The 24,199-nt window shown below is 38.2% G+C and overlaps 1 protein-coding gene across 1 annotated transcript in view; it reads right to left on the minus strand.

Annotated features, from left to right (window-relative positions):
* The window catches only part of LOC141419708 (P2R1A-PPP2R2A-interacting phosphatase regulator 1-like), a 40,427-nt gene continuing 16,228 nt past the window's right edge, over positions 1-24,199 (minus strand). The window contains exon 8 of the mRNA XM_074063155.1: positions 1-123. The gene's annotated coding sequence lies outside the window, so the exon portion shown is untranslated. The remainder of the gene's footprint in view (positions 124-24,199) is intronic.

The raw sequence follows: 24,199 nt of genomic DNA on the forward strand, positions 1-24,199 counted from the left end.
TTTTTTTTAAGTTTTTTTTTTTCATTTCAGTCTATGAACCTGATGTTTCAGATGGAGTTATCCAATAGTAATGCTTTGAACAGACCGGGAAGATTCTATTTCTGACTAAGCCAGGTCTTCTCCCTGCCATGGAAAAAAAAGCAGAAACATATTAAAATCCTTTTACTCCTTCCAAGCATATGGGTAGGAAAGAGGAGAGGTTTGGTGGTTCTGAAATGGGAGGCACCAGGCCACTATGCAAAGCAGAGAGGCTCCTCTCAGCTCAAAGGGAGTTGTTCTCTGGCGAAATCAGGCACATGGAAAAATAACCGTTCAGCCAGCATCAGAGAGGCATGAGTTTGAGTTGAATGCAGAAATCTGAACGAGTTTCCCCTTCTTAAATCTCTGAGTACACAAGAAGAGGTGGACAAAGCCTGAGTCCTTCAGTGGGAACAGGTGGTTGTCACGGGTAGGTTATAAAGGGATTTGGGGTGGGAACACCTGCCACAGTCTGTCAGATTCCAGACACACCCTACCTCCCAGGGGCCCCATCTTGGCCTTCATACATTCCATGTATCTCCTGGAAACTTCAGTACCACTCATCTGGCATGTGCAAATGTGTGGTTGATGTAAATTGTCTCATTCATATTATTCTCTTATTTTCAATTACAGGGACCTGACTCTATCAATTGCTAGCTACATAAGCTTGTAAACTGTCTCAACCTCTCCAACCTTCAGTTTGCTCTTCTGTTGAATGAGGGTATCAACTTATAAGGTTTGGAAAGTGCCTGGCACCTAACAGGTACTCTGCAAATGTTAACCTCCTCCTTGTTCTGCTCACTGTTTTCTCATGTGGATGCCACATTGCTCACTAGACTGGAAGCTTTTCTTTTTTCTCCTCCAGTACCCAGCATAGGGTTGGCCACACAGTAGCTTATCAATGAGTCCTCATTGCCAAGGATAAATGGCACTGGCTGCTTCAGTGATGCTGATGAAGACCCGAAATGAACATAAGGGTATGCCAACATTCCACTTCAAAGATATATAAGACACATACTGAATTATTTTTTTATTTTCATTTTTGTGGTGCTAGAGATTGAACCCAGGGCTTCATGCATGCTAGGCAAGTGCTTTAACACTGAGCTACATCCCCAACCAACATGCTGAATTCTTTCCTTCCCTGATACATTGTTATAGCAAATACATTTCTTGTGATAAAACCTACCTTTAGTCTAAACATTATTTTAGAAAAATGTTATGCATCTCAAGTAAAATTAGAAGCCAATGTTTTTTAATTATATTGACAAAATGTCTTCTTGATCAAGTTTATCAGGTGTGGATCAATAACAAGAATCAATTATAGTCTGATATGCTTATTGCCTCAGAATTCAGAAGGGTATCTGACATACTCACATGTACACTGTGATCACTGTTTTGGGACCAAATTTCAGTGTGTTATTCATGAGGTACAACGGAAAAAGGAATGGATCAGAAAAGGAAGAGCTATTATCCCAGATTTGGTCATTCATTCATTCATTCATTCATCCATGGTAGACGCTCAGTATTTGTTGATAACCTTCGGACATGACCCTATCTTACATGGGATTTACTAAGTTAGTAGCTGTGTGAACTGTAGGAAGTCACTTTGCCTCTCTGGTTCTCATGCTCCCCATCTGTCAAATGGTAACACATATATTTATATCCTAAAGCAATTATTAGAATTACATGAGAGACTGCAGGGGCAAGAGCTCTTCAGACTGATTATTTTCTATTATTGTCTTCTATGTAATAGCTACATGAATAGCTCGTGATCATTTGAAAATTATGTCCTAAGTCTATTTCAAGGGGCTGAGCGTGTTCTGCCTATCTTATTTTCCTTCCTTACATGGGGACGAACAGTCAAAAGTAAAGTGAGCAGGAGAGAGAGTTCTGCTATACCAGGATAAGTGTTACAGAGAATAGGGTTCTACTTTGTGTTCTCAGATGGGTTGGATTTCATATATGGTCCCTGTTGTGGACTGAATCATAAAAAGGCATGTTGGAATCTTGTGAATGTGACCTTATATGGAAAATAGGCTCTTTCTGCTGTAAAGATACTATTTATTACAAGTTAAGAAAAAGTCATTAGGGTGGGCCCTAATCCACTATCTCCTTGTAAGAAGAGGGAGATTTGAACATAAATACACACACAGAGAGAAAAACACCAGGTGAAGAACACAGGCAGACAAAGAATGAAGGTCACATGAAGATGGAGCCACAGACTGGAGTTGTGCAGCTTCAAGTCAAGGAAGAGCTGGAACTACGTGAAGCTGGAAGAGGCAAGGAAGGATTTTCCCCAATAAATTACAGTATGGGCCTGCCCACACCTTCGTTTCAGACTCGCAGCTTCTAAAACCATGAAAGAATCCATGTCTATTGTTTTAACCCACCCAGTCTGTGATACTATATTATAGCATCCTCAGGAAATTATAATACAGTCCCTGGAACACACTTCCCTCTGGCCTCCATATAGCCATGGTGCTCTTTCTTTGCACATGAAAACAATGCCTTGATCCAACCTCCTCAAAATGTGGCAGAAAGGCTTGTGTGGAATGCTGAATTCCATTTCATATTTTCTTTCTATATTGTGGTACTGGGGATCAAACTCGGAGCCTTGTACATGTTAGACAGGTACTTACCAACTGAGCTACATCCTTAGTCCCATCTTTTTCTTTTTAAAAAATATATTTTACTTTTTTTTGAGGTAGGGTCTTACTACGTAGCCTAGGCTGACCTCAAACTCAGCATCCTTCTGCCTCTGCCTTCCAAGTACTGGAATTACAGGCATGCACTACTATGCATAGGTCATATTTTTGAAATACATCAAAAGGGAAGGCAAAAGTGCCCTCTTTCTCCCTCTCTGTTCTCAAGTTTGATGGCATGGTGCCTACTGTGTAAACAGCTGCTGGTGCTAGCCAAAAATATTTTGAAAAAAATTTTTTGGGCAATACTGGGGTTTTGAACACAGGGCCTTGTGCTTGCTAGGCAGGCGCTCTACCACTTGAGCCACACCTCTAGCCCCTGCTGATAGCATTCTGCATGGAGACTATCTTGGGAAGGCCATGGAGTCCATTCTGGGCCCTGATTAAGGCCAGGGGGCTTGCAGGAGAACTGACCTTGTCTCAGGTTCCCAAGTACTCTAAAGAATCATGTGGGGTTGGGAGTATGTCTCAACTGGTAGAGAGCCTGCCTAGCAAGCATGAGGCTCTGAGTTAAAACTCCAGTATTGCACTTCCAAGAGAATCATATGTTAGCCAGGTGTGGTAGCATATGCCTATAATACTAGCACTCTGGAGGCTGAGGCAGGTAGATCGCTATTTTAGGCCAGCCTAGAACAGTACAATGAGACTCTCACTCTCAAAACAAACAAACAAACAAACAAACAAACAAAAAGAATCCCAAGCTTTAAAGCCAAGCTGCCACCTTGCTTTGGCCTAGATCCTTTGGTGGTTGCCAAATAGTAATTTTCAAAATAATCCATATTCACTGATTAAATGAATCATCTATTCGTTTTGTAGAAGGGATGCCTCCTTTGCTTAGAATAGCAGCCTCTGCTTGATCAAAGTAATAATCTATTCAAGCAATAATCATCAATGTATTCTAAAACTAGTAAGTAAAATTTTGTGAGGAATATGATATTTACATCATCCTAAAATATCTCTCCAGATATTAGCTATTAAGTGCCTAGAGGGAATACTATCTTTACAGTGGAAAGACCTGGAAAACATTATCTTGACCAAGGAATAAAAGTTACACCAGCAACAATCATTGTGTGCCCTTTTATGTTTCACTCCTGCCAAAAATGCATAACCTGACCCTCACAAGGACATAATAGGCAAAGCCATATTGAAGGACATTCTACAAAATAATTGGCCAATATTGTCCTATTATACTCTTCAAAAATGTCAACATCATCAAAGACAAAAAAGTTCAGCATTGTTCCAGATTTAAGGAGATTAATTTTGGCAGTACTGGGGTTTGAACTCAGGGCCTCAAGCTTGCTAGGTAGGTGCTCTACCACAGCCCTTTTTTGGTTCAGTTATTTTTTAGATAGAGTTGGCCTTGGACTTTGATCCTATGCCTCCCATGTAGCTGGGATTACAGATGTGGACCACCACACCTGACTTGGTTGAGATGGGGTCTTTCCAACTCTTTGCCCATGCTGGCTTTGAACCATAAGCCCCCGATCTCTACCTCCAGAGTAGCTGAGATTATAGGCATATGTGACCATGCCTGGCCTCAGATTAAGGAGATTTAAGGGAACTAAGAGACATGACAACTAAATAGCCAGATGTAGTGACTCATACCTGTTATTCCTGCTACTCAGAAAGTAGAGATCGGAAGGATCAAAGTTTGAGGCCAGCCCAGGCAAAAAGCAGAAGACCGTATCTGAAAAATAACTAAAGCAAAAAAGACTGGGGGCATGGCTCAAGTGGCACAGCCCTAAGTTCAAGGCTGAGTACTGGCCGCCCCCCCCAAATAAATAAATAAATAAATAATCCAACCTAAATACAACATGCGATCCTAGACTGGATCATGAATGATTAAAAATGGCTATATAGGCCATTATTGGGGTAATTAAAATTTGAATATGAACTATATATATGTTAGTATACTGTATCCATGTTATGTTTCCTGAATTTGATAAATACTGTGTTTATATAATACAATGTCATTGTTTTTAGGAAACAAATATGAAAGAATTGGGGGGAAAGGACATGGTATCTATAATTTACTTTCAAGTGATTTGGGGAAAAATTGTGTGTGTATCTGTGTATATATGTGTAGAAAGAGAAAAATGATAAACCAAATATAATGAAATATTTACAACAGATGAATCTTGACAAAGGGGATGTAAAAATTCTTTTTGCTGGTTTTTTTTTTTTTTGAGATGGAGTCTCATTATGTAGCCCAGGCTGGCCTCGATCCTCCTGAGTGCTGGAATTATAGGTATATGCACCACACTGGCTTTATTTTGCTTATTTTGTATACAATTTTCTGATTTTCAAATTATCATTTAAAAAATATATTATTTGGGGGGTAGGGTAGCTGAATGGTAGAGTGCTTGCATTGTATGAGCAAGGCTCTGGATTCAATTCCCAGCACTGAAAATATATCTGTACGTGTACATGTATATGCATAATATATATATATATATATATATATATATATATATATATATACAATTTTGAGCATTTAACCATATGCTTGATACTGTGCTAGGTGTGAGATATTCAAGGGAGAATGAGACATGGTCTCTATCCTTGGCTTGCAGTCTGACGTAGGATGAGCAAATAAAGAGGCAAGCATGATTCCATCTGATAAAAGCTGCTGTGAGAGTTGGAGGAGGGGTGCTACCCCAGAGGGGCTCTTTATAGAGAAGGTAAATGGGGAGGCTTAAAGTTGGGAAACCTTGTGAAGTTTTGGGGTGAGACATACAAGCAGAGGTGGCTGACAGACTGTGGGATATAGAGAAGATGCCTGGACCTTTAGACAGCAAGAAGAAGCCATCTGTCTCCTGTGGACAGACAACAAGGCAGGGATTAACAGGTGTGAGGGGCCAAGATGAGGCCACCATAGCCACTGAGGTAACATAAGAAGAGCAGGCGTAGGCAAAACCAGTTGAAGTTGAAAGGTTGAACACAAGTGTGCTTACCAATGACCTTTCTAGTGATGTATACTGAATATACAACCACTAACCTGGTTAAGGGCATGGCCCCAAATTAGTTAGGGTTGCTAATAATAAATGGTAAGGCAGGAAGAGAATGTCAAGTGATCATAAGAAACTAAAGAAGTGATTTTTTGAGAACAGAATGAGCTTTGCCAGCAATAAGGATAAGGCAGTAGCCAATTAACACACAACAGGACACAGAGAGATAGTTGTTAATAGGAAAACTCCTGAGAACTGTACCAGGTCCCATAATAAAGGGAAATCAGTGAAGCAGTGCAGCTGTTCAGAAGTGGATGTGGGAAATGGGAATTTCCATTCCATTATGAGATACAAGACCCAGGATGAGAAAGTACATGAATGTTCTTAGCAAGGGACTGGTGGGATTCTTTGGATTTCTTTTTAAATGTTTGCATTATGAAAGAATTGGGAAAATAGTGAAAACATCATTAAACCACTTGAAATTTCCAAAATTTGATCTGAATCAAGGCTGGCCTTGAACTTGTTATGTGGCCCAGGCTGGCCTCAAACTCTCTACCCTCCTGCCTCAACCTCACATGTGCTGGAATTATAGGTGTGTACCATGACATCCTGCAATTTGATCATTTTTGACCTACAAAAATGTTCCAAATAAAAACAGCTCCCCAGATGCCCATCACCCAACTTCAATAATTATTGACAGATAATAATTTCATTTCATCCAAATCCCTACCTAACCTTGGCAAACTGATTGGTTTGAAACAAATTTCTGGTGGCAGTTTCTATTGTGGTTTTGTTTTAATGACTTATATCTATAAAAGAGATTCAAATTATATATGTACAAAACTTAAACTGAGAGGTCTAATTTATATCTATATATAGTTTTTAAATTACTTTCTCAGTAAGTAGTATGGCTCAAAATTCAAAAGGTACCAAAAAAAAGGACAAATGAAAAGTCCCCTTCCATCCTTGTCCCTAGGCAACTGTTTCTAATCACTCCCCGTCTACTTTCCAATAGCTTTCTCTCTTTGGGGATAACCAATATTAGCAGTCTTTTATTTGTCTGATTTGTGTGCTGGGGATTGAACCTAGGGTCTTGTGCATGCTAGGCAAGCACTCTACCACTAAGCTACAACCTCAGCCCCCAATATTAGCAGTTTTAGAATGTCTTCTTTTGGAGCTCTTTTATGCATGTCAATAAGTAGATTGCAAACTATTGATACTCTTCTGCATCTCGTTTCTCCTTGTTAACTATTAACTATTTGTTAATAGTGATGATCATTCCACATCAGCACATAAAGAGTGTATTCCTTTTTACAAACCACCTAGCATTCCAGGTTATGAGCTAAAATTTATTTAACAAATGAAATCATTATTGATGGACTTTCAGGCTGTTTACAATCTGCTGCTGTCACATACAATGCTGCAATATCTCAAATTTAATAATGTTCTTGCACAAAAGCAAGTAAGTATGTTGATAGGAGAAATTTCTTAAAGTGGAATTGCTGAATGGAAGGGAATTTGCATTTGTAATTCTGGTAGATATTGCCAAATTGTCCTCCTTCAGATAAGAATTGTCTGAATTCTGTTTGCACCCCCCTTCTCTATTGGTGTCTGGTGTTTGAACTCAGGGCTTTGCCTTTGCTAGGCAGGCACTCTTCTACTTGAGTCATGTCCTGAGCCTTTTTTTTTCAAAAAAAAGACAACACAAAGATAACAGTTAAGTTTTGTCTGTACCCTTTTATCATGCAGCTTCCTGGCTGTTCCTTCCCACTTACTCCTAGGGTCCCCTAGGGGGGCCACTCCAACATTTCAAACTCAGAAGCACCTCTCAGACCTCAGCTTCCTATTGGTTTCTCTGTACGCTCTTTGGCCCCACAGCCACCAGCCTGCCCTTCCTTCCCTCTCCTTTCCCAGAGGACATCAGTAGCCTGGCTTCCTTTCCTCCTTCCAAGTGGGCCCCATGACCAGCCATTTCAGCTCTTAGTGTTGATCCACTGGGCTCCCTCTCCCTGTGACCTTCGGCAGCACCTGCTCTGCCAATCCCCAGCTCTGTGAAAACCCCACCATGTATTCTCTCCATTGCCTGCTCTCAGGCTGCTAGCTATTGCTGGAGAAGGTCAGGAAGTTGGCTCCACTACAAAGCCTGGCCAGCCAGCCCCAGCTGGGCCCCAAAGGCTGTAAGGCAGTCCTTTTATATATCTGTATTAAATTTCTCTCAGCAATTGTTCCAAATCTGCTCCCTCGCCTCGCATCCCCTACCAGACTCTTGCCTCAGACCCTCACAGTCCAGTGCCTTGCTCTGGATTTCAATGACAGGGCATAGGTCATCCAACAGTAACTCCTTCTTTTTACTCCTCCTCATCTGCCTCCCCCAGTTCTCTGCATACTCACCCATGCCTTTCACCTCTCTACCCCTAGCCTCATGAGAAGGAGGTGCCTCCTCTTCAAGGTTACCCCTTCTATTTGCGCTCTTAGCAACTAGGTTCTCTTGCCTTCTCCTCACTTGGCTCCAGGGTCTTTTGCTTTTGGCAAACTATCCTGCCCACTAGTTTTTTTTTTTCCCTCTTAGCCTAAAACTACTTCCAACATATCTGTGTCACTGATCCACATTAACACTAGATTTTTAAAATTTAGTAATCTTTAAAATTACGTGAGTAACTCATGTGCCTCATGGCTTCACTTTTTCCTCTATGTTGGCTCCAAAATTTAAAAGAAAGCACTAAATAAGTAGAAAGAAGAAAATTAAAATTCCTCAAAATTTCACCACCATCCGTTAACACTTTGATATATTTGTTTCCAATATTTCCTTTTTTTTTTTTTGCAATACTGAGGTTTGAACTCAGAGCCTTGTGATTGTGATTGCTAAGCAGGCGTGCTATACTACTTGAATCATGCCCCCAACCCTTTTTTTGCTTTAGTTAACTTATGGATAGGATCTCAAATTTTTGCCTGGGGCCAGCCTTAGACCTTGATACTCCTAACTATGCCTTCCAGTAGCTGGGATTACAAACCTCACTACCACACCCAGTTTATTTATTTATTTTTTTTGCGGCACTGAGGTTTGAACTCAGGGCCTCATACTTGCTAGGCAGTTGCTCTTACTGCTTGAGTCACTCCACCAGACCTTTTTTATGATAGCTTTTTTTTTTTTGAGATAGGGTCTTGAGAACTATTTGCCTGGAGGGCTGGCTTCTAGCTGCAATTCTCCTGATCTCTGTCTCCTGAGTAGCTAGGATTATAGGCACTGGCGCCTAGCTCCCAGCTTATTTGTTGAGATGGGGTTTCACTAACATTTTTGCCATGGCTGGCCTGGAACCACAATCTTTCCTATCTCCATCTCCCCAGTATCTGGGATGATAGATAGGCATGAGCCACCATACCTAACCCCTTTTTCCAAGCTTTTTATATGCACATGTATCCATTTATCTATCTATATTTTTATATAATTGTATCATACTATGCAAACTATTTTGTCATAACATGTTTTGGACATTGCAGCTTTGCTACTTATTAGCTATCTGGCCCTGGTTAAGTAAATTAACTTCTATGATTGAATTCATTTCCTCCTGGGTACAATATGGACTATTACAGTAACCACCTCATAGGGTAGTTATGAGGATTAAATGAGATGAAAATACATAAAAAATAACTTACCACAGTGCCTGACACATAGCAAGTAGAATCAATGTTAGCTATTATTATCTTCTCATATCAACAAATACAGCTCTACATCATAATTTAATGAGTTGTTACTACTGTGTCTAATTGTGACTAAAGGACTGTAGCAACTCACTGACACATATGCATTTGGCACATGAGCAAGTGTATATGTGGGGTGAACTCCTAAAAGCAGAAGTTCTGGGTCAAAGCAATGTGTCTGTAATTTTGATAGACATTGCCAAATTGTCCTCCATAGAGTGAAAGTTACCATGATTTCTTGAAATTATAATTTTTTTCTTTTTTATTTGAAATTATAAATTATTAATGGATATTTAGGATCTTTCACATTTTGCACTGATACAAGCCCAGACAGTGAAGAACATTCTTCTAACTAAGTCTGCATAGATCCATGACTTTTATCCAGGACAAAGTGTATGAGTAAGTACATGAGGATGGGTGTGCGAAGGATATGCATGGGGAAACTGCTGGATATAGAGTGGGACCAGATTATGAAGGATTATGAATGCCATCATCATTTAGTCAGTCAGTTGCCAATTTTTTTTTCTGTGGGTCTGGGGCTTGAAGTCAGGGCTTTGAGCTTGTAAAGCAGGTGCTCTACTACTTGAGTCTTACCTCCAGTCGATTTTTCTGTGGTTATTTTGGAGATGGGGGGTTTCATGAACTATTTGCCTGGGTTGGCCTCAAACCATGATCCTGCTGGTTTCAGCCTCCCAAATTGCTAGGATTGCAGGCATGAGCCACCAGGCCCAGCTACTTGCTAAGTATTTAATAACCATCTACTATAGGCCAGGCCTTGTTTTAAGTATTTTGTTCACTTAATGAACCAAAAAAGGAAAAGATTCCTGCCTTGGTAGAGCTTATGCTCTACCAAAGAGAGGCAAACAGTAAAAATAATTAGCAAACTATATTACTATTACTTACTACTATTACTATTAATATATTAGAAAGTGGTAAGACCCATGGGAACAAAGGAAAAGTGGAGCAGGTTAAAGGGGTTCAAAAGTGATAGAAGTAGGGGTAAACATGGCTCAAGTGGTAGAGGGCCTGCCTAGCAAGTGTAAGCCCTGAGTTCAAATCTGGATATTGCCAAAAAAAAAAAAAAAAGAAATCTTAGAAGAAGTAGGGACAGGCAAGATGCAATACTAAATAGAGGGACTATCCCATTTGGGGCTTTGAACCCAAGGCCTTGCACATGCTAGGTGAACACTGTACCACTGAGCTATCATCCCAATTTTTTTTTGAAAAAAAACTCATCAGCCTACTCCATCAGCCCTTTTTTTGTGGTTTTTTTTCAAGACAGGGTCTCATGAACTATTGCCTGACCTGGCTTCAAACCATGATCCTCCTGATTTGTGCCTCCTGAGTAGCTAGGGTTACAGGTGTGAGCCACTGGTGCCCGACACCCCCAGTTTAAACTTATTCTAGAAGAAGGAATCACTCAAATAAGCATTCACTTGTATTCATCATCATTTTTGACATATCCACGTATGACCTGATACCTAGTGATTCTCCTTCCATCAACTTACTTTCCTACTTCAATTTATTTTACAGGAAACCTCATAATACTGGCATAAATGAAAAGCCAATATGACATGCCATAAGGTCTAGGAAGGGAGACTGTGTGATACTTAGCAGCAGCTTCTTCCTTCCAGAGCCCAGTTTGTAAATAAGAACAAGAGGCACTTTCTAAATTGTGTACTTACTATTTTTCAGGCAGCTTTGTGTTTTACATGCAGCAGATAATTTCATCTACACATGAGTACCTATGAGGTAGATACCATCATTTTCCCCATTTATTTTAGGAGGAAACCTGTGTAAAGTGATTAATGTTCCCAAGTCTCAATTTCCTCCTAAATAAATAGGAACAATAATGGAAATATGATTGTGGATGCTAGGGGCAAAAAAACAGGCAAACTCATGAAAGTAAAAGAGGTACTACTAGGGAGGCAGAAGGAGAAGGAAAAGGAGGGGATTAGGAGAAGATGAGAAAGAGTAAGAGCGTGGTGATTATGATCAAAGTACATTATATGCATGTACAGAAATGTTATGATGAAACCCCTTGCTATATATAATTTAATATATGCCAATAAAAAGAAGAAAAATAATGGGGATGGAGGAGAGAAAGAACCCACTGGCTTCTGCCTACTCCATGTCATGCTTAGGGGAGACTTGGAGAAGGGACAAGAAGGAGACGGAGACTTCCAGCTACATCATTCTCTGACCCATTAAATGCCAGTGACTGAGATTAGAACTAAATTGCTGCTTTAAAGTATGAACACTTCCTCCCTGGAGTTAAATTTATCAGTCACTTTAATTTTCCTATGAAGACCTTTAATCAGAATGCCCAAATTGATTTCAGCTTTTGTAGGATTTTTTTTTTTTGGCGGTATTGGGGGTTGAACTGAGGACCTCATGCTTGCTCTACCACTTGAGCCACAACCTCAGTCCTTTTTTTTAGATAAGGTCTTGCACTTTTGCCCAAGCTGGCCTTGGACCACAATCTTTCTACCTCCGCCTCCCAAGTAGCTGAGATCACAAGCATATACCACTATGCCTGGCCATAGAATGGGGGTTTTGATTAGAAGAGGGGAAGATGGTGTGCTGCTGGAACACTGGCCCCTTCAGGGAAGGGGTGGAGCAGGGGAGATACCAGTGGGGGCACAGTGGACAGTTACAGGGGAAGTAGCAGCAAAAAACAAGGTAGGAAGAAAGTAAAGACAAATTTTATCAACTTCAGTTGTCTAATTCAGCAAGTGCTTCTGGGGAAGAAGCAGAATAGAACTAACAATAAAGAACACGTGAAAAAAATGCTTACCATCCCTGGCCATAAAGGAAATGCAAATCAAAACCACATTAAGATTCTACCTCACCCCTGTTAGAATAGCTATCATCAAAAACACCACCAACAACAAATGTTGGCGAGGATGCGGGGGGTGGGGGGGGAAGGAACCCTCATACACTGCTGGTAGGAATGTAAGCTAGTACAACCACTTTGGAAAACAATATGGAGGCTTCTTAAAAAACTAAACATAGATCTGCCATTCAATCCAGCAATTCCACTCCTAGGGATATATCCAAAGGAATGTGAATAAGATTACTCCAGAGGCACCTGCACACCCATGTTTATTGCAGCACTATTCACAATAGCCAAGTTATGAAAACACCCAAGATGCCCCACTACTGATGAATGGATTAAGAAAATGTGGTATTTATACACAGTGGAATTTTACTCAGCCATAAAGAAGAATGAAATCTTGTCATTCGCAAGTAAATGGATGGAACTAGAGAACATCATCCTGAGCGAGGTTAGCCAGGCTCAGAAGACCAAAAATCGTATGTTCTCCCTCATATGTGGACTTTAGACCTAAAACAAATGCAGTAATATTATTGGACATGAGTCACACACTAAGGGGAGAATGCATACAGGAATAGGGAAAGGGAAGGAAACCTAAAACCTGAAAGTGTTTGATGTGCCCACTGTAGAGGAGAAAATAATCTTAAAGTGACAGAAGCCAGTATGGAAAGGTGACCAGGAAATAGTGAAGAGGTCTGGTAGAGATGAACCAATTCAGGTTCACACACTTCTGTACACATATGCATGGAAGCAATGCTAGGAATCTCTCTGTATAGCTATCTTTATCTCAAGCTAGCGAAAATGCTATGTCTTTCTTATTATCTCTTATGTTTTCTCTTCAACAAAATTAGAGAAGAGGGCAGAACAAGTTCTGCCTGGAAGCGAGGTAGGGGGAGAGGGGACAAGAGGAATGCAGAAGAGATGGCCTAAACAATGTATGAACATATGAATAAATGAATAAACAATTAAAAAAAGAACACATTAGCCAAGAGACAGTGCCAGGGTCCTGTTAACCTGCTGAGTCTCTCAAAGCATACTATTGCTATTTGACTTCCTGAGAAGTCAGCCTGTATTTTCAAAACTGAAAGCTGTTTTCATAAGAATTAACATTGGACTTTGACCTACTCAAAGTCACTGAATAATGAGAATTCCACAAAATTAGCAAGGGTCAGTAAAAGGGCTTACAACCAAAAAAAAGTTCAATATAATGTAGTAACCCTGGAATGTGAGCATCCCATGCTTAGAGGAAATTGAAAACTAAAGAAAAGTTTCTCATGGAAACAAAAAAGCTAAGAGCAGAAGGAGTTAATCTTTGGTGTAGAGGAGGCATTTTCTAATGACCCCAAACAGCTCCCAGATGTGATATGTTATCTGGACCCTCTGTCAAGCAAAAAAGACCTTGTAGGATAGAAATCATCACTGATAAGCACATTGCCCCTTATTTCACCATGTAAAGATACATCAATTCCCTTTAGATAGATAGACTGGTGAATGTGGGGGCTACATTATGTAGTCCATGAATGGCTTCCTTCTCCTGCCCAACATTTGGGGAATCCCAGACAAGACTCAGACAACCCTGGCACTTATGCTGGAGTTTCCATTTGTAAAGTGGGATTAGAAAAGCCTGTTGCCTAGTAACATGTGCTCTATAAACCCTTAGATGTTTGGTATGGTAAAATAGAGAAAGTACATCTACTGTTTTATTTAGCTTTGTGTTTTAATTACTATCTTGTCACCAAAATCCAAAGGGTGATACCATGGTTGGTGTCTTTCCAAATACCCACAGTCCCTAACTAACAGGACACTGGGAAGTATCTATGAAGTCAGATTATTTTCCTAACAGTAAGTGAGGGAGTTCAGGAGGCCAAATATACGTCGAATATGTCACTGAGACTTTTTAATAAGTCATAGATTGTCTTTAACTGAATATAATTTATTTTGAACTTCTAAGTTAACTAAAAGAAATGGGAAATCATTTGAAGCTATTCCTTAGAATGTTAGGAGTCTCTAGAAAAAGTCAAATCAGTTTATTTTCTAAATAAAACTGAGTTTTCATTTTTTTGAGACAGGGTCTCACTGTGTTGTCTAGATTGGTCTGGAACTTGCTAAGTAGACCAGGCTGGCCTTGGACTCACCACAACCCTCTTGCCTCAGTCTCCTGAATGTTGCCATGTACCACCACACCTGGCTAGAGTGATTCTTGATACCTGTTGGACACCAAGTGAATGTCTATTTCAAGGTGGTTCAGTTTCAACATTAGATTATGCTACTGTGTTATACTTTGAGAGGCTAGGTATTCAGCAGTTGTTCTTATAAAATGCATGCATTAAACAGAAATCAGTATGGAACCAGACCATACAAGGCTCCCAGATTTGCAAAGAAATCTGGTAACCAAATGGTATACACATCCTTTTATAAGTAATTGACATTTAAGAATAAAATGAAATATTTTTCTTTCAAAAAAGTATGGAGTGTTATGGTCATTTCTTGGTGCCACACTTTAAGGATAAACTGGAAAATGTCTTTAGACTAATGGCCAGGATGGCCACTGGCAATCATCTCAAAGAAAATGACTGGAATTATAATCCTAGAGGCAAAAAGATTTGTGGAGATATAGTAGCTATTGCCAAATATTTGAAGGTCTTATCTGTGAAACAGGAGATAGCTTTTGCTTGTTTTGTGGCATTCCCTAGCACAAATTAGGATCAAAGGATGGAAGGTAAATTTTAGCTCAATATCAGGAAGAATTTTTGAATTAGCAGAACTTTTCAACTTTTGAAAGACTGTTTGACTCTTTCAGTTAAACTTCAGATAGAATCAATCCACTTACTTCCTCTCTCACATAATTACAAACTATATATGAGGGCTGGAGATGTAGCTTAGTGGTAGAACACTTACTTGCCTAGCATGTGTTTGGATTCTATCCCAAGCACCCAAATAAAAAAGCCCCCCAAAACCATGTGTATGAATTTCTAAAATAACCCAATGTTTCCCAAAGGGTATTCTACATAACTGTAATCACACAAGATGGTCCTTAAAAATAAGAACATAGGTTAATAAACAGTCTGAATAATGCTTCATACCACATCCTTTATAGTTGTGACTTACTTCACTTAGCATAATGTTTCAAGATTCATCCACATTGTAGCATGCATCAGGACTCCATTCCTTTTCATGGCCTGCCTCCATTATTTTGAATGTAGACAAAGTGTTGCCCCAGTACCAATTGTTGAAGACAGTAAGTTTTTCACAATTAAATTTTCACATATATAAATAATATTATAATGAACATTCTTTTCAAACCATCCCATATTTTCTGTAAGAAAAATTCCTGAAATTTCTTTATTGGGGGGTAAGAGTGTATCTAAGTAGTTAGAGCACTTGCCTAGCATGCAAATGGTACTGAGTCTGATCCCCAGCACTACCAAAAAGAAAAAAAGAGGAGAAAGAGAATGAGGAGGAGGGGAAGAAGGAAGGAGAAGAGAAGGAGGAGGAGGAAGAGGAAGAGGAGGAGGAGAAAGAGGAGGAAGAGAAAGAGGAGGAAGAGGATTGTGTCAAAAAATGTGTACTTTTTAAAGGTGTGGGGGTTTTTTTGGTGGTACTGAGGTTTGAGCTCAGGGTCTCATGCTTGCTAAGCAGCCAATCTACTACTTGAGTCACTCTGTCAGCCCTTTTTTGTGTTGGCTATTTTCAAGGTCAGGTAAACTATTTACCCAGGCTGACGCCAACCTCGAACTGTGATCTTCTTGATCTCTGCCTTCTGAGTATCTAGGATTACAGGCATGAGTCACTGGCACCCATCCACCTTCTGAAAGATTTTGAACTTCCATCAGAAAGGACATTAGAAGACTGGAGGTGTGGCTCAGGGAGTAGAGTACCTGCTTTCTGGTACTGATTAAACCCTGAGTTTCAATCCCAGTCCCACCTTAAAAAAAAAAAAACCTAAAAAATAAATACAGAAAAAACATTAGAAATTTACCACAGTAAATTCAAATGTCACTTTCCCCATATTCTCAACAGCCTTGAATTTTATAAACATTCTTTAAAAAAAAATCTCTGCTAATCCACATGGCATAGGAATGTATTTCAAATCAAGCTGAAGGGAGTTTTAGCTGAACTTCCCTAACATGCTGGCCTCAGTACCTTCCTTTCCCAAGATCCCCCTCTTATGAAAAGATCACCCAGGAATAGGACTTGACTTAAACCCCTAAAGAGTTTAACTAAAGTCTAGTTAAGGAAGTAAATGAAACCCTTCCTCTCAGAAGAATGAGACTAGAAATGGAAAGTATAATTAGGCTCCTGTGCTAGATAATGAAAATTTTAAGTATTTCCTTCCTCAGCACAAAATCACAAACCAGCTGTTTACATCTTTCAAGTGTGTACTTTTTTGTTTGTGTTCAATGGAGAGTTACCAAGCACAAAAGCCACGCCAAGAAATAAGCTAAATTGACATTAGAGGGTTTTTCTTCTAGCCATACAATAATTATCAAGGAAAAAGAAAAAGCTCTTTGCTGGTATCTTGCTTTTTAATGCTAGTTGAGCACTTCCTAATGCATATCAGGATAGAGTTTTCATAGTTGATCCAGGTTTTGGCCATGTCTCTCTTCTCTGAAACAAACATACTAAGCACATCTTTATTTTGTTTTGTCTGAAGCTGCAGTTACAGTACAAAAAAAATTTCATGGTGAGTGCTTTGTCCATGGGAACTTGTTATTAATATGGAAATTGTGAGAAGATCATTTGTTTACACAAAACAAGAAACCAGGGAGAAATTAGTTTTCCATATTTCATCATAAATCATGCATAATTCAGAGAAGAGAGGAAACTATTGATGAGGCTGAACAAAATGAGTTTCTTATTGCCAGGAAGAATAAAATTATTAGGTATAAAGCTGTCTAATTTCCTTAATATTTTTTTAAAGTGCTTGGAAATTTCATGCCATCATGAATTTTACTAGCAAAGGTGAAGGCAGATGATTCCAGAGACTCAATAAAATTTTAAGAAGCAGAAATGGACCTAGTCCAAATTGGGCACCTGAAGTCCAGGGATGTGAAGTGACCTACCCAAAGTTACACAAAACTAAAAGCAGAGCAGAAACTATAAGTAAGATATCCTGACACCCATAATCACAAGAATATAATCTGGTTCCTCCCCCCAAGTGTTGACATGAGCAATTATGTTACCAATTTCGTAAAATCATTAAGCCACAGAGATCTTCAAATTGCATTCAAGTAGCTATTAGGCAATTTATTATGAATTCACTTAATAGCATTCATTTAATGCATTTATTTCTGAGAGACCATAGTCATTAAGTCTTCCACTCTTAAGGTAGGTGAGAAAGTTTCCTAGATTCCTATGTGATATATGACTCCACCTACGTATTATGCAGGCTTGTGAAAATCAATCTTGCTTAGTCTTTCATTGTTATTATTATTGTTTTCTTTTCTTTTTGAGAGAGGTTCTTACTGAATTCAGAACCTCACACTTGCTGGGCAGGGGCTCTACCACTTGAGCCACTCTGTCAGCCCCCTTTTTCTGTTGGGAATTTTTGAGATAGGGTCTCATGAATTATTTGCCCAGGTTGGCCTCAAATTGTGATCCTCCTGAGTAGCTAGGATTAGCCACTAGGTATGAGCCACTGGTGCCTGGAGCATTCCATATTTTTTAATAGGAAAGAATGAAGTCAAATTATCCCTATTTGCACATGATATGATCCTATACTTAAAAGACAGTGAAAGAGGCCAAAAAAAAAAAAACCTCTTAGATCTGATGAAATAGCAGGATACAAAATTAACTACAAAAATTAGTAGCTTTTCTGGGTGTTGGTGGCTCACTCTTATAATCCTAGCTACTTGGGAGGCTGAGATTAGGAGGAGCATGGTTCAAAGTCAGCCCAGGCAAATAGTTCATGAGACCTCTTCTTCAAAATAACCAGAGCAAAATGGACTGGAGGTGTGCCTCAAGCAGTAGAGTGCCTGCTTTGTAAGCATGAAGCCCTGAGTTCAAACCCCAGTCACACCAAAAAAAAAAAAAAATCAGTAGCTTTTTTATATAACAACAACGAACAGGCTGAGAAAGAAATCAGGAAACAATCCCATTCACAAACAGCCTCAAAAAAATACCTAGGAATAAATGAAACTAAAAAAGTGAAAGATATTTACAGTAACTGGATGCCGGTTAATCCTAGCTACTCAGGAGGCAGAGATCAGGAGGATTGAGGTTCAAGGCTGGCCTGGGCAAATAGTTCACAAGAACCCATCTCAAAATACTCAACAAAAAAAGGCTGGCAGAGTGGCTCAAGTGGTATAGTGCCTGCCTAGCAAGCATGAGGCCCTGAGTTCAAACCCCAGTACTGCAAAAAAAAAAATGTCTATAATGAAAACTAAAGCATTGAAGAAAGAAAGATGGAATATGCTTCTTATGTTCATGGACTGTTAGAATTAATATTGTGAAAATGGATATACTACTGAAAAAAATCTACAGATTCAATGCAATCTCAATCGAAATTCCAATGTCATTCTTCACAGAACTAGAAAAAGCAATTCTAAAATTCATGAATTTTTTATGAATTCATATGACCCTGAATAGCAAAGCAAATGCAATAGCAAAAAAGAGAAATGTTGGAGGTATCACAATACCTGACTTCAAATAATACTAGCAAGCCATAGTAACAAAAACAGCCTGGTTACTGGCACAAAAACAGACATGCAGACCAAATGGAATAGCAGACCCAGAAATAAACCCACACAGCTTTTTGACAAAGGAGCCAAAAACATATGTTAGAGAAAAGACAGCCTCTTCAACAAATGGTGTTGGGAAAACTGGATATCCATATGCAGAAGATTGAAACTACATTCCTATCCTTGTGTACAACCTGTACAAAAATTAATTCAAAATGGACCAAAGTCTGTAATGTAAGATGAGACCATTGAAACTGCCACAGGAATATATAAGCAAAACACTTGAAAATATACACATAAATAACAACTTTCTGAACAGAACTTCAATTGCTCAGGAAATAAGAGTAAGGATTGGTGGTACTGGGGTCTGAACTCAGGGCCTCATTCTTGCTAGGCAGGCACTCTACCATTTGAACCACTCCACCAGCCATTAAAAAGCTTTTGTATATTAAAGGAAAAATTACCATAAAGAAGAGATAACCGAGAGAATGGGAGAAAGTCTTTGCAAGCTATTCATCAAAGGATTAATATCTAGAATATATAAAGAGTTCCAGAAATTAAACCCCAAAAGAACAAATAACCCAATTAATAAATGGGCAAATGAATTAGACAGTCAGTTCCCAATGTACAAATGGCCAATAAATAGATATAAAGAAATGTTCAACATCCTTAACCATAAAGGACATGCAAATCAAAATGTCACTGAGATTCCATCTCACCCCAGTCAGAATGGCTATCATCAAGAAAACAAACAACAAATGCTGGTGAGGATGTGGGGTGGTTTGGGGCAGGAGAAAGGAACACTTATACTTTGTTGGTGGGAATGTTAAGCTAATGCAGCCACTATGGAAATCAGTATGGAGGTTTCTCACAAGACTAAGGCTGGAACTACCATATGATCCTGCTATCCCACTCCTGGGCATATAGCTGAAGGTATGTAAGTCAGCATACTAGAGAGACACCTGTACACCCATATTTACAGCAGCTCTATTCACAATAGCCAAGCTATGGAATCAGCCTAGGTGCCCAACAACCAATGAATGAATATACACAATGGAGTATTTATTATTCAGCCATAAAGAAGAACAAAATTATGCTGGTTGCTGGAAAATGGATGAAACTGTAGATTAGCATGTTGAATGAGATAAACCAATCTCAAAAAGACAAATATCATTTGTTTTCACTTATATCTAGAATCTAGACCTTAATAAATAATAATATGACATGATTGTAAAAGGAAGACTTTTTGGTGGGGGAACCAGCAGGAGGAGGAACTGGAAAATAAGGGGGATGACTACGGTAGAAGTACATCGTATATAAAGGAAAATAGCAAAACAAAACCCACTAATGACTTAAAAAGTGGGGGTAGGAGGAAAGAGGATAAGAAAGAGTAATAGAGGGAGTGAATTCAAAGTATATTATATGCATGTATGCAAATATCATAATGAAAACCCATTGTACAATTAATTAACACTAATAAAAATTTGCCAAAAATAAGCTGAGTAACAAAGATAATATTTATAGTTTACTTGTCCTTGGCCAATTTATAGACTCCTGCCTCAGTTTCAGGAGACCACCATGTATGTCATCTTATATTCAGTTGCATCATAGACAAACATAAGCTTCCTTTACCCTGATTAATTCCATTAGGGTCATTGTTAAAAAGATTCTAGTGCCACTATCTTTTCCCCATGCTTGAGCATACCTACATCTGATCTGCATCATTCCAATTATACACAATGATGAGGAATTTTTTATCAATATTTTAGATTTTGATACAGGTTCTCTATTCTAGCAGACTTCAACTAAGTGATTCACCTATCCCTAGACTTTCTTGTCAGTGGAGACACACACACACACACACACACACACATACACACACACACCCCAAACCAAGTTAGAGCAAGTTTGTGAAAGTGCTGATTTTAGGTGGTAAATTATAAGAAGATCCAGCACTGCTACTGTTTCCATCAAGATATCTGGAGACAAATTAGGAGAAGAAAATGCTGCTCATTTGTAACAGAATTCAAGAGATCTCTCTGTACATTCTTCTTTGTCTATACAGGAACTCAAAATACATGATGCAAATAACCAGCACTAGTCACAAGAGCAGTTTCACAAAAGCAGTACAATAAAACTAGCAGTAACAATACAAAAAAAATCCACTCCTTTATGTCCCACTTTGATTATTAAAACACACTTTCTGAGGCATCTTTTCAATAACACTTTCAGCTAACTTTTTGTGTGTGTGTGTGTGTATATGGTGCTGGGGATAGAACCTGGTACCTTGTGCATACTCTAAGTGTACATTTTAATGTATTTCTCTAATACCTCTTAATCAAATGCCAAAACCTCCCTTCTAAAAATGTATTCACCATATTAATAACATACACATTAGAGAAATGAACTAAAGTTGATAGTTTCCATTTGGGATATTAGTTTTATAACTTTTAAATATAATTAATAATGTACCATACTTATGAATATATACAATAGACAAAGTAGACTTAAAAGCCAAGTGAAAATGGCCAATGAATGTTAAAAAACCTCATGTTCATACTCAGTGCACATTCATTTCTGAAAGCTGGGGAGTATCTGAAGAAGTATGTTGGTAGTAACTTGCAAAATGTTTAGGTAAACTTCAAGTGCTATTTGACCTATGACAAAACAGTAGATCAATCACTCTTCAGAAATTTATGAATATGTATCATACATGATTGATTTTGAGACAAAATTGGGTTTGTAATGTATAAGAATGATATTTAATCTACCTTTTGTTTTTAGTGATTATCATTTTTTATTAATAACTAAATCCTACAACATGATTTTATATAGTTATGTAGTAAGGCTGTTTAATAAGCTTAATGTTATTCCGTACTTTAAACCTTTACGTTGTTGCCATCTTTATTTTGGTAAACATACAGGATGAACTAAATAGATATTTTCTTTTATAGCACACAATAAACAAAATAAATGTATTTTAAAGATTAAAAAAAATCCCATGTCAAAAAACTGCACTGCTGTAATTGTTGCCTTGAAGTAAACGTTAAAATTTGCACAATGTTTCACATTCATAAGATAACAGAGTCTGGTCATGAGAAAACTGACATTCAAGCCCTTATTGTCTAAGGCGGAAAATATTTTGAGTGATAAAATACTAAGGCTACATTTAAAAATGACCCTAGAGACAGAGATTCCACAGACCTTCCCTACAAGTAAAATTGTGGCTCCATAAGGCTCTAAAGAAGTCTACTATTCTGTCCCTTGCCAGATTACACTTACACTGGTATAAACAACCTACTAACCTCTTCTTTTTCATTTAAATTAAAAACATGACAAGTAAAAAATTCCTCATAAAAGAAAATTAAAATAGTCTCTTCTAAAACCAGCATTACTTATAAAACAGTATTTACAGATACCTAATTTCTGTAAATTTCTTAGAATTCCCACTTGAAGCTTTATTTACTCTTGAACACTCCTAATGGAATGAACTGCTGCTTATCACAGACGAAAAGACTTCATATTCTTGGAGACTCTAATCTTTTTCAGAGTCTCATTCTTTTTAGCATTTTCCCTCCCCCCGGGACTTCTTTTTATTTTTATACTACCTTTCCCCATATTTCATTTGTGTTAATGGGCTCTAAATAGGATATAGTTTGTTGTTTCCCAAATGACTATTCATATTCCAAAATACATAAATAAGATCAGATGTCTGGATGAATTTGTTCCAAGTATACTGTATGCATCTATGGAATTATCACAATGAAATCCCCCTATACTATTAATGCATGCTAATGAAAATAAATAAATAAAAACAAAACAAAAAACATTAGATTTCTATTTATCTGTTATTGAATCTGGCCAAGAATGCTAGATGAATTATTACCAGATTCATATAGGTATGCCTGGGAGGGTCTGACTTAGAATATAGACAATGTGGTATAAACGGAATTTACTTTGACATTCCTTTAGGGACACCAGAAAGAAATAAGGCAATTGTCCTTCAGGCCAGCTGAAAATCAGACCTACTAAGACACTGGGAAGACACTAAATCAAAACTGAACAATAAAAACAATTTTTGTAGTACTACCGATTTCCAGGTGCCCTCCTCCTTGAAGGAGTTCCCTACTTTTACTTTCACTTTTCTGTCTCCCCAATAAAAATCCTTTCACTTTCTGTTCCCCAATAAACTTCACTAAACTCTCAAAAAAAAATTTTCTTGCAGTGGTGGGGACTGAATCCAGAGCCTCACACATGCAAGGTAAGTATGCTAATAGTGAACTACATTACCAGCCCCCAAACAATTTTTAAATCATAAATTCTAATAAAATCTCAAACAATTTCAATGTAATAACACTTTTATATATAAATGTAGTGAAAGGAAAACTATTTAAGTTGGAAAAGCACTATCTTCAATTTAAGCATACTTTACATCCCCGACCCTAATTACACTTTATTTTAAATACTCAAATGACTTCAACTTCCTAAAAACTGTTAAATAGCTGATATATTTGAATATCTTTTCAGTATTAGCCCAGACTTCATAGCACAGGCAAAAGGCCCTTAAGTTTAGTCATTAATACATCTTCAAAAAACAATGCACTTAGTTTGGAAGAGTTTTCCAGAATTTATCTAATCTTAGTCTTAGACTATAAATAGTATAAATAATACATGCTGAGGTAGGTACATTGTTAAGAGGATTGCTATTAATCCAAAATACATAAAGCACTGAGGTAAATTTCCTTCATTTTCTTCTTTGTCTCTCCTACCACAATGGGTTTGACACAAATAACACTTTAAAGTTTAATAATCTCTTTTCTATTTGCCCATTTCCCTTTCCCACTGTAGTTAAACTCTGTATCAAATACATATTTTGATAGTGGTATTTAATCATTCTTTTTTGTAGTACTGGGGTTTGAACTCAGGGCCTTGTGCTTGCTAAGCCGATAATGGTGTTTAAAAAGGAAGAGGAACATAGTTTAGTGAGGTAGCATTGAGAAGTGATATCTAAGGACTGTGGAGATTTTATTGATTTATTTATTTGTTCATTTATTTAACTTTTGAGATGGGGTCTTTTGTTGCTTATATTTTTTAATTACCATACATTAATAATGAGGGGATTTCAATGTGATAATTCCATACATGTATACAGTATACTTTGAACAAGTTCACCCCCTCCATTATATTTCCATTTCCCCTTTCCCTCCTACCCCATGATATAAGGTCTTGTTATGTTGTTGAGGCTGAGCTCAAGAGATCCTCCTGCTTCAGCCTCCCCAGTACTAGTCTATAGGACTGCAGTTTTTTGAGGGTTTT

Source organism: Castor canadensis, chromosome X (genome assembly GCF_047511655.1).
Source record: "Castor canadensis chromosome X, mCasCan1.hap1v2, whole genome shotgun sequence".
Taxonomy (NCBI): Eukaryota; Metazoa; Chordata; class Mammalia; order Rodentia; family Castoridae; genus Castor; species Castor canadensis.